The sequence below is a fragment of the Rhinatrema bivittatum genome, chromosome 1, assembly GCF_901001135.1.
Source record: "Rhinatrema bivittatum chromosome 1, aRhiBiv1.1, whole genome shotgun sequence".
In the NCBI taxonomy this organism is placed as follows: domain Eukaryota; kingdom Metazoa; phylum Chordata; class Amphibia; order Gymnophiona; family Rhinatrematidae; genus Rhinatrema; species Rhinatrema bivittatum.
The window spans coordinates 188,464,529-188,476,802 of NC_042615.1; positions in this window are offsets into that span (position 1 = coordinate 188,464,529).

The following is a 12,274-nucleotide window of genomic DNA, read 5'->3' on the forward strand; positions in this document are numbered from 1 at the left end:
CCTGTTTCCTTCTGCTTGACATTTTGATTGTCTCCTCTTCTTGTCTCTTTTCTGTTGCTCCCCAGATTGCTACCTGAACTAATATTTGTTGCTACTTTGACAATATTTCTGAAGCCGTACACTGAATTATGTTGGCATGTTCTCTGTTTCTTTCCTAAATTCACCATGTACCTAATTTTGTACTCTTCTTGCTTATGCCCCAAGCCTTATTCCATTCTGCAACTCTCTGCTTCTCATTACTTGCAGCCCCTTGGGGTTTTTTTTTTTCTCTATAATCATCTTGTCCCCTTTCTTTTACAGTCAGTTTTCTACCCATCTTCCCTCCTGCTTGTTTTGCCCCTTTCTCATTTTCACTTCTTCCTTATTACCCCTCTGTGTTAGAACCAATCAATTTGTGTGTCTGTCTAGTCTGCTACTTCCCCAGTTTACAAACTCATCTCATAACCTTGGTTTCTACTGAGGTGTTCAGACAATTCTCATTCATTTAGCTCCGGTCTGCCCTCTCATTCATTGTGGAAGGCACTAATCTGATGAGCAGTACGTTTTCTTACCCTGTAGAGCTCATTGGGTAAAGGTGCCATATGACTAAACAACTACACATAATAAAAGCCTAACAAATACATTATTAGTGTGATGCATGAAAGACACAACAGTGTTTATATAGCAGATCGGTATAAATGGGGAATAATTATATTAACTGAAAATGGGTAAATGCTTCATCGGGCAGGTCTGCATTTTTTTTTTTTTTATTGTCCTTGCCAACATTTGCCTTCTTGTAATACAGTGGAAAACGACTAAGCAAACCTGAAAAAAGTAAGCAATTACAGCAGGCTTTGTATAGAAGATCCCAGGAGAGTATCACAAAGATGATTACAGTTCTTCCAACAATGAGAATTCCACTGCTGTTCAGACAAAAAATAAAAACTAAAGCTTCCAATTAACTGACAATTAATGGAGTCTGATTTACTGAAATGGTCTCAGACTCAGAAAATTGATTGATACTATATACACCTGTTTTAAAGACAACATGGGGAAAGGTTTATAAGTAATAGGCAGATATAGTCGCCCAAGCAGTATAATCTGAAATTAAGTGTCTGTAAACATTGATAAAGATGAAATATAAGGTGACAATTAAGGCACTGTGTCACTGCCAGAATGGGCACACACTTCTAAATTATGTATTGTAATAATCTTTCATAAAGCACTCCAGCAGTTATGAACATGCCTTTCTCAGGACACAAGAGCCTCAAGGGATCATTAATACATATACAGTTTATTAAAATGGAATATATTTCCGTATTTTTAATATTTCAATAATAAAAGGCAGGAGTATTTGCTATATTTTTCATAACATAATTAAGAAGAGGGATGGAAGTTTGTGACGGCAGTCATTATACCTCTGACTTTTAAATTTTAAATCTTCCTGATCTTGGACCTTTCAAATTAAACATTAAACACATTTTACTGTAATCCACTTGTTTTACTGTAATTGCTAAGTGATTACTAGAAAATTGTCTTGTCTGTGCTTCTCGTCTTGATTGTAAGCTCTATGTACTTTTACAGCACTGTGTATATGAAGTAGCCCTATGGAAATGGTAAACAGCACTATTAGTAAAAAAAAGTTCATGATTTTGTGATTTTCTTGAAATTGGTGCTTTGATATTTATTTAATTTAAAATATATTTCCCACACATAAGCCAACATTCAAGGCGGGTACAGAGTAACATTCATACAAACTGATTCATTCAAACTGGAACAACAGAAGATAAGAGCAGCCATGGAGAAACCAAGTAAAAATTCATGTGAAATTGATGATACAGAAAAATATATGATCTATAATGGTCTGCAGCAACTTTTGAAATCTAAAATTGTATATAGAGTCCCAGCTGCAGACTTGGCTGGGGGATAAGTGTTGCGGCCAACCTATAAGCAAGTTTCCTTTTTCCCAGATCCAGCTCCTCTCCACTGACACTTCTAACATTGGGAACAGGGCCATGCATGTCTTGCACCCACTAACATCATCACGACCTGCCCTTTAAAGATCAGGCCAAAGACTGTGAGGCTCCAGTCTGAAATGCACTCCAGCAGGGTATGAGAATCCCACCAACCTTCATCGAGGACACCCTCTCCTCCAGCTTCTCTTCTTACCACTGCTTCTGACAGGAATAGGGATGTGCCCTTCCCACCCTGCACCCCTAACATCATCACTCCTGAAGACCTCATGATTCCACTGCCCAGCTGCAGCTCCAGCAGGTGGGTGAGTATCATGGCCAACCTTCATCCAGGCCCCCTCCCCCTGCTTTGCTGCCGCTAATAACAGTGGGAATGGGGCCATGTATGCCATGTCCGCATTCCTTGATGTCATCACTGCCTGTCTGATCCTTTAGAGGCCTGGCCAGAAGCAAGCTCTCCCAGTGATAGGCTTGGTGCTGAAGGGCTGGGCAAAAGAGCTTGCCCCTTTGTGTGCACCTAAAATTGCACTTAGTGCGCAGGCAACCTCATCAGCTAACCCCAGATCCTCTCACCCTTATTATCATCCTCATCCCTCCTAACTCCCATAGCATACCAGCATTATATTCATCCCATTAAGCTCATATGAAGCAATGGCAAGCACAGATCAGGCCAAAATACTACCACCAAGTCTCCTTCCTAATTGTCCCATAATGGTCTCCCATCAACTCCTCTCCCCCAAATTCATCCCTAACACACCCACTACTAAACTCCTCCTTCTCAATCCAAGTTCAGTCAATAACCATATCCTACCCTCAATGACATGATTTCCAAGGAATCACCAGAGCTTGTACTCCTCACAGAAATCTGGCTCCCTGAGGATGAAGGAGTAAATTCCTGCCTACTCGGTCCTGCAACTTCTTGATTCTGTTTTGCAGTAGGAGTAGAACGTGGAGGGGTAGAGTGACCATCTTCTCCACAACACCATCAGAATCATAGAGTTTGCCATACCACAAATATGTGGTTGTGAATGCTACTAGTTACAGTTGACACTAAGAAGAAATTTGTCTTCATATTGGCTTACTGCTCACTTGACAAGACAACTGATAACCTATCCAACATTCTGGAGCTAATCTCAACCACTCAACTTGATTTCCTTCCTCTAATCATACTTTGTCACTTCAACCTACATGATGAAGGCTCCTCATGTGAACTAGCTAGTGACTTCATTGAAGAAATGGGCACATTTGGGTTCTCCCAGTATGGTCACATTTCAAGCTTGGCACATCCTTTCCTCACTACTCCATCACACTGACAGCAATTCCCAGACCTCACATTTATCATGGTCAGAACTTTATTTAATAATGCTGACTCTTTATCATCCACTGGAGTACTACCACCAGCTCCCACTAGTAATTGACCCCATCACATCAAGAACACTAACCCAGAATTACTTCTAGAGAACCTCCACTTAAAGACCTCCACATCCCCACTACTCCCAGTTGATGATATGGTTCAATAAAGGAATGCAAATGTGATGAGTGGAGTGGTAGTGAGCCCTTAGTTCTGTGCTGTATTTCAAGCTGTTTCATGGGTGAACCTACAAGGCCTAAGTTGACAGCTGGTGAACCACCCTGAAACAGGACAGGCTGGAGTTTCACTTATACAACAGCTTTCCCTGTAGGTTTTGCACTTGGGTTCTGGCAGCTAGCACGGCTTAGATGGTAGAAAAAGCAAGAATATGAAGGTACGCTGGAGTCAGGACAGGCAACAGACTGGACAAGCCAGAGACAGGCCAAGGTTGGGGCAGGCGGCAGACAAGTATGGTCAGGTCCAATGCAAGAGGTCAGGTCTAGGTAGCAAGCAATCATGGTCAGGTCCAATTAAAGGGGTCAATACCAGAAAGTCAGGCCAAGGAGGGACGAAAACACATGAGAGACATTGGACAAGATTGAGACAGGCTGGGCAAGACAAGGCTGGGCAAGGCAAGACTGGATGAGGCAAGCTGGGCAAGGCAAGGCTGGATGAGGGAGGTATAATCAGGAACACGGGAGAGTCAGGAACATAGTACAGTCAGGAGCAACACAAACTACTTCAAGGAAGAGAACCCATTGCTGAGGCAAGGCTAGGTGTGCAGCTGGGCCATATATACTCAGCTGCATAAAGTCATCAGGAGACACCCACAGTTCGGGTTCCCACCATGAGCCCTTTAAGTGACTGTGTGGTGCGCAATGGGGGAGGAGAGGTGATGGACACGCTGGTGGTGTCCTGTTCCAGGAGAGGTGCATAGCAGCTTCCAGGCCATGTTGAGAGCCATGGTGTTGTGGTGGTAAATGATTATGGTTGCAGGCAGGTTCTGCTCCCAGTGGACGTAACAGTACCCTCTCTACCAATCCCCCTCTGAAGACTTCTAGGTTTAGGTTTCCTGGAGAAACATTTGTGGAAATCACATAATAATAGGTTGTAGATTTTAGGCAGGTTCTCAGGAGTTTTCTTCCGGGCCAAAATTCTTCCATGTGATGAGGTATTGGATTTGGTTCCTGACCTTCTGGGAGTCTATCTCTTCCACTTCATAATAAGTGTCCTCCTCCATCATGCCTACTTTGTCCTTGAGGGGTGGTTTGGATGGCCAAGATTAAATGGCTGGTTTTAGTAAGGATACATGGAATACATTATTAATCTGGAGTCACGGGTACCTTGAGTTTGTAGGCTACTGGCCCTACCTACCACACAATAGGAAACGAGTCCATGAATCTTTGTGATCTTCAGCAAAGGCAGTTTAAGGCATAAATTTTTCGTACTAAGCCAATCTAGGATCCCATGCTGGAGTGGGGACACTGGGCAGTGTCTCTTGTATTCCTGCCTCTTAGAACATTCAGCTGCTTGTTCCACAAGATGGTGCATTTTCTTCTAGAGCTCCTGGAATTCATGTCCATCAAATTGGCTGCAGTGCAGATGAGGTAGAAGCATGAAATTAGCCATCTTAGAAAAATGATCCACCACTACCCATATAGAGGTGTGCCACTTGAGAGGGGAAGGTCAGTAACAAAGTCACTGTTTAAGTTTGTCCAAAGTTTCTTGTGAGCTGGCAGTGACTGTAACATTCCCCAAGGTTAAGCTGGAGAGCTCTTGTTCAAGGCACATGTGGGACAAGACTCTATATATCACTTCACAGAGGTCTTCATCTGAGGACACCAGTAATAGCAAAAAATTAACCCCAGGCTTTGGGTAATGCCAGGATGTCCCAGTAGACAGGAATCATGGAGCCCACTGAAGAACTTTCTGACATAGATGTTGAGGAGCAACAGTCTTCCTGGGGGGGGACAGTCACTGCAACAGCAGCATTGATTCTTACAGGGGTGATGATAGGCTGTGGAGATTGAAGAGAGCCTACCAGTTCAAAGGAATGAGAGAGAGTATTAGTCTGAAAGTTTTTCTTCGCTGAGTGGTATCAGAGTTCTAAGTCAAACCGGTTGAAAAATAGTGACCAGCGGGCATGTCACAGGTTCAATTGTTGAACTTGCATCAAAAGTTTCATATTTTTGTCATCCATGTAGATAGTCACAGAGTGTCTGGCCCCATCCAAGAGATGTTGCCATTCCTGCAAGGCTAGCTTTACTGCTAGCAACTCGCTATCACCAATGGTGTAATTCACCTCTGCTGACATAAACTTCTTAGAGAAATAGGGAGCAGTTCACAAGGGTTCCATGGTTGTTATGCTGTAAGAAGGACAGCCCCCACTTCAAGGGTAGAGACATCTACCTCCAAAACAAATGGCTTGGAAGGGTCCAGATGGTTTACGCAAGGATCATGAGTGAATTCCTCTTTGAGGAGCAAGAAAGCCTGAATGGCACACTCAGTCCAATTCTTGGTATCTGAAACTTTTCTGGTAAGAGGTTGAGGGGTTCAGCCAATGTGGAGTAGCTGTGAATGAATTGCCTGTAATAATTTGTGAATCCAAGGAAGCACTGCAATGACCTGAGGCCCACGGGTTGGGGCCAATCTAGGATGGCTTTCCAATTCTCAAGATCCATGCGCAGGCCTTGCTGGAAAATAATTTAACTGAGGAACATGAATTCCTCTTGTTCAAAGGTACATTTTTCTAATTTTGTTTAAAGATGATGCTCATGGACTCTCTGAAGAACTTGTTTCACATGACCTCAATGTTCCATCAAAGACTTTGAGAAGATTAGGATATTGTCTAGATATACTACCATATGGGTGTAGAGGGGTCCAGAAAATTATCAAGCCCATTCCTGAAATCTGATGTCCAGGCTTATTGCTAGACTTATTAACTCCTCCAGAGTATCAGGCAAGTCCCAACCAGCCAGCTCATCCTTAATGTGTCCTGAGAGCACTTGCCTAAAGATTGCAGTTAAACTGTCACTGCCCCACTGGAGTTCAGATACCTTCATGTGGAAATGAACTGCATACTCCCCCACAGATTGGGAATCTTGGCAGATCAGGAGAAATTTGGATGCCATGGAAAACGTGCAGCCAGGCTCATTGAAAATCATATGGAATTCCCACAGGAAGCTGTTCAGATCTCCTAGGAGTGGCTCATCCCTCTCCCAAGAGGGTGAAGCCCTGGCTAGGGTGGAACCACCCAATAGGGTCAAGATGTATATAACCTTGACCCAATCAGTTGGAAATAAGGGTGCCTGCAGTTTGAATTGCATCCGGCATTGGTTCAGTGGGATCTCCATCATATCTCGGAGGCAGAGGCAGGTGAAGTGGGAGTAGAAGCCATAAAGGGAATGAGGGAGCAGGAACTGGAGGAGCAGGGTAGGCAACCATATCCTGGAGATATCTGGCCATTGTGCTCAACTGGTCTTGCTGCTGTTTTAGCTGTTGGGCTAGCCAGATAATGGCTGAAGCCTGGGACGAGTCTGCCAAGCTCATGGCCTCAGCAAACTGTGATGCATGGCATAGTAGTGGCATGATAGTAGCATGGTGTTGTGTCATAGTTGATGCTGCTTCATAGGTGAACCTACAAGGCTTACGCTGACAGCTGGTGAACGCGCCCTGAAGTGGGACAATCTGGAACTTCACTTATACCAACTGCCTCCCCTTCAGTTTGAGCCCTTGGATTCTGGTGGTTGACAAGGCTTAGGTGGGTCCCTAGGGCAGTAGAAAGAGCAGGAGTCCAAAGGTATGCAGACTGGAGAAGCCAGAGACAGGCCAAGGTTGGGGCAGGTAGTAGACAAGCATCATCAGGTCCAATGCAAGAGATCAAGTCCAGGCAGCAGGCAATTGTGGTCAGGTCCAATGCAAGGGTTCAATACCAGGATGTCAGGCCGAGGATGGCGAATACACATGAGAGACACTGGACAAAACTGATATTAAAAGATATCATTGGATAAGGCAGCTAGGCAAGGCTGGATGAGACAGGCACAATCAGGAATGCAGGAGAATCAGGAACGCAGGACAGTTGGGAACACGGGACAGTCAGGAGCAGCATGCAGTGCTTCAAGGCAAGGTACCCGATGCTGAGGCAAGGTAGGTGTGCAGCTGTGCCTTATATACTGAGTTGTGTGATGTCATCAGGAAGTGCCTACAGTCCAGGTTCCCACTGTAGGCCCTTTAAGTGATGGTGAAGCAAGCGCACGGTCACCTAGAGAAAGCCCACGGGGAGGAGAGGCAGCAATATGCTGGCATCATCCTGCCACAGGAGAGGTGCACGGCAGCTTCCAGGCCAAACTGAGAGCCAAGATCTCGTGGAAGTAGGTGATGCCAGTTGCAGTTGGGTCCTGAAATTGGTGAATGTAATAGCAGAAGCATTGAGTATCCTAGAAAAATTAGCCATGAGGAAAACATGTGCCCCCAAACACAAATCATTGCCATGGTTTACCACAGAACTATGCACTCTATGATGGGAAAGAAAGTCCCTATAAAGACACTATCTGAAAACTTTTGATGGAAGAAATGAAAACAACACAAATCAGTATACAACACAGCAGTTACTCTAGCATTCGCTACTTCTCTCTTAGCAAATGCTAAGAACAGCACAAAGGAACTGTTCAGGATTCTCAAAAACTTCTTCAGTCAAACACCAAGCAAAATGTCCCACCAATCCCCAATGATAAATGCAAAAACTTTGACTGCCACTTCATGAGTAAAATCCTGAAGCTTCATTCACATCTAGACAACACAAACACCAAGACCCTCAACAAACCATTGCTGGTCCTGCCAAAATCTCTGTCTCTTACCCTCAAGTCATCTCTAGTGACCAACCTGTAGTTGCATTTTCAAAATGTTTCCAGTGACCAGACATAAAGATCCTCTCTGACCTCAACACAGCATCCAGCTCACACAACCTCTACTCTGCTAAACTAGTCAAAGCTGCCAAACTGAACCTCTCCAACTGGATCAGCCAACTGGTAAACCACTCCTTAATGGGCATGCTAAAGAAAGCAGTGCTAAAGAAATCTGCTGTTCATCTACTATTCAAAAAAACCTCCCTCAACCCCAAGATTCTGGAGAACTATAGGCCCATTTCCAATACCATGCTACTAGCCAAAATCAATAAAGTCTCATCAACTCTAGATTCTATTGGAGGCACGTCATTCTCTGGACAACTTCCATTTTTGCTTCAGGAAGGGTCACAGCACCAAGACAGTCCTCCTAATCCTATTTGATTCCTTCTTCAAAGCCTCTGATGCTAAAAATTCCTTTATACTAATACTCCTTGTTTTCTTAACTACATTTGACACCATTGACCATGACATCCTAATGAACAGACTGACATTATCATTAGGGACCTGGCCTTAACTGGTTTTGATCTTTTCCAACAGGAAGAATACAAGTTGTCATAGGTGATTCCTACTCTTCACCCAAAACTCTGCCATGAGGCATCCCATAAGGATCCATCTTCTCACTAACCCTTTTCAACATCCACCTCAAATCGCTCATTAATGAGATCAGACAGTCTGAACTTCAATGCTTTGTCTATACAGATAGTATTCAGTTTTTCTTATCACTGGGCTCTCTTAAACACATTGCTATATGAAGCAAACAGTTGCCTGTCAAAAAATTTAAACTAAACTCCAGCAAAACAAAACCTGGGTATTAACCCTAGATATCTACTCTGCCCCACTTGATAACTTGAAAACTGATGCTCAATGACACTCCCTTTGCAATAAAACCTGAATTCTGTAGCCCGAGCATCTTCCTGAACTCCAATTTACACCTGGAATCACAAATCTCCACAGTTGCCAAGAATGCCTTCCACCATCTTTGACAAGTGAAGCAGACAATCTGATCACCCTTATCTATGCATTTATCCTAGTCTGGCTGCAGTAGTGTAATACTGTGTCTCCCACAGAAAATCTTATACTGCTTACAGCTAATATAGAGCACTGCTGCATGGAAGTTGTCTGAATGCAGTTACAGAGACTACATCTCCTCAGTTTTCATGTACCCGCATTGGCTACCAGTTTGATACCAGTCCCAGTTCAAATCCCTATGATTTCTATGGACCATTGATCCTTCCTATGCATTATTTAAACTTGCTAGATATTTGAATGTTTCTATTATATCCTTTCTGTCCTTTTTGTCCTTCAATGAGGACACTTTAAGTTCCTTAAACCTAGGATCAGATTAAGGCAGAAGGTGCCCATAGGTAATGGGGGAAGGGGAGTTATCCTCAGTGGTGTAGCCAGAACTGAGTTTTTGGGTGGGCACAAGGTTAAAATGGGTGGACTGTAGGCATGCAGGTCTGAGACCTACTAGCTGTATTCTTATTGATAAATAATTCCATATACTGCACCCTACAATGGCTTTCTAAGCAGTTTGCATCACCCATTATGATTCAAGTGTGAAAATTTAAAACATCTTACCTCTATTATTTCAAACACTTACCAACATTAAAACTTCCTTATTAATTTGTATTAATTCATTTTATATTTATTGCAGTTTATAAATGCACAAATATATCATGTAAAAAGCAAAGAAAGCAAGAAGATGCAATCAATCATGTAATAAAACAAAAAACATTGTATTCTTTCATGAATCATCTTTGCAGAAAGTCAGAAATTATCATAACTACAATAAAACAGCATTAATCAGAGCAGATTCAGAGCAGAGCTAGGACATAAGAACATAAGAAAATGCCATACTGGGTCAGACCATCAAGCCCAGCATCCTGTTTCCAACAGAGGCCAATCCAGGCCATAAGAACCTGGCAAGTACCCAAAAACTAAGTCTATTCCATGTTACCATTGCTAATGGCAGTGGATATTGTCTAAGGGGTAGATTTTAAAAAAGAGTGCGATCGCGTACTTTTCTTTGCGCAGCAGGCGCAAAGTACGCTGGATTTTATAAGATACGCACATAGCCGCGCGTATCTTATAAATCCTGGATCGGCGCGTGCAAGGCTGCCGATTTTGGGCAGCCTGTGCGCGCTGAGCTGCACAGCTTGCCTCCATTCCCTCCGAGGCCGCTCTGAAATCGAAGCAGCCTCGGAGGGAACTTTCTTTCGCCCTCCCCTCACCTTTCCCTCCCTTCCCCTACCTAACCCACCCCCCTGGCCCTATCTAAACCCCCCCTTACCTTTGTCCCTCGATTTACGCCTGCTAGAAGCAGACGTAAATCTACGCACGCCAGCGGACTGCTGGCGCGCCGTCATCCGACCTGGGGACTGGTCCGGAGACCTCGACCACGCCCCCGGGCCGGCGCCATGCCCCCGGTCCCGCCCCCGAAACACTGCGTCCCGCCCCCGAAACGCCGCATCATTCGGCCTCGCCCCCAACACGCCTTCATGGTGATAGGATCCCACAACAGCATTGCTGCTATGGCTTTCCTCTTCGGGATGGGATCCCATGATGACATTACTCCAACAGGCCTGTTACTCCAGATATCCCTGGTTGGGTGGGCCTGAGCCCAAAGTGGGTGGACCAATCGCATGGCTACGTTACTGGTTTTCCTCCCCATCTTCACTGAAGAGGAAGTGATGGGGACAATCTTTTTAACTCAAATTCCACTCCCTTCCCTCCTCACCTATAAGTCGTGGCAACATTTCTCTCCTCTAGGCACCAGAAAATGAAGAAAAATCAGTGCTGGGCCTTCAGCAGCCCTGGTGCACTGACTGACCCTGTGGCGCCCTTCCCCTTGTAAGGGTTTCCATGATAACAGAAAGCCCTTGGAGGAGGAGGGAGTATAGTGCCGCAGGGTTTGTCAGTGCTCCAGGGCTGCTGAAGGATCTATTTTCTTACAATTGATTGCTATCTATTTTTCCTCATTCGTGTGATGTCTGCTCATTTTTTGTGGTATTTTCCAATTTAGGCATGGCAGCAGCAGCAACACTCTGGATCCTTTAAAATTTTGACGCTTGAAGCAGTTGCCTATGCCTAAATCCAGGCCTGTTTAAACCTCTCTATGTAGGATTTATATGGCGGGTCTTGAACCATTTTAGTAGCTCTAACCTTCCAATGTCCTTACAAAGTATACAGCATTCCAATTAGGATCTCACTAGTGACCTACACAAAAATAATATTATGTGGATCCAAGATGGTGTCTCAGCAGTGAGAAGTTACTGCTCGTTTCGCTTTTACTTCTTCATTGTTTTCCTTTCCCTGTCTTGCATGGGACATAAGAAGAAGGTGAAGACCTGGGTCTGTCCTCTTGAGCCTGCACAGGTGGTAATGTTTGGGCCAATTGAAAAATTTCTCCAGTCAGCAGCACAGATAAAAAGTGTAGCCAAAAGGAGATGTTTCTCTGGTGAGCCTGGGAAGTAATATATAAAACAAAGTTTGAGGCATTTTAACCCTGTAACGAGAACTGAAATACAAAAGAATTCTCGACGTGGATAGTGCAGGCCAAGCGATACTATGCTAAGGACAGGAAGTCGGTATTTGGGTAGTGCTGACTGTGAAACACTGAGAGCAAGAGCTGGGACTTGGTGGTGTAGCCAAAATACAGTGTTCTAAGGATGTTGAACTTAGGGTATGCTGAAAATTGATTTACATTTTAATGCTGATATATTTGAGATAGAAAAGCCTCTATAGTAACTATGAATGAACTTTGGAAGGCTATTTTTAACTTGAAGAAGACAATTTCTGGCCAAATATATCAAGAATCTGGTTAGCAACAAGAAAGTAAGATCAAAGGGGAATATTATGAAAGAGATCTTAAAGAATAAAGAACTCAAGCTGATAATGAGGAGCTAATTTCTAAGAAGATGGAGGAATATGAGAATGCTATAATGAAGGACAATGTTTTTCTACATATTAAATTGGAGAGTTTGGAAAATATGGTCTGGAAGTGGACTTTGAGATTTATGAATTATCCAAAAGAGGCTTGACTCCAATAATGAATTTTTTGTTGT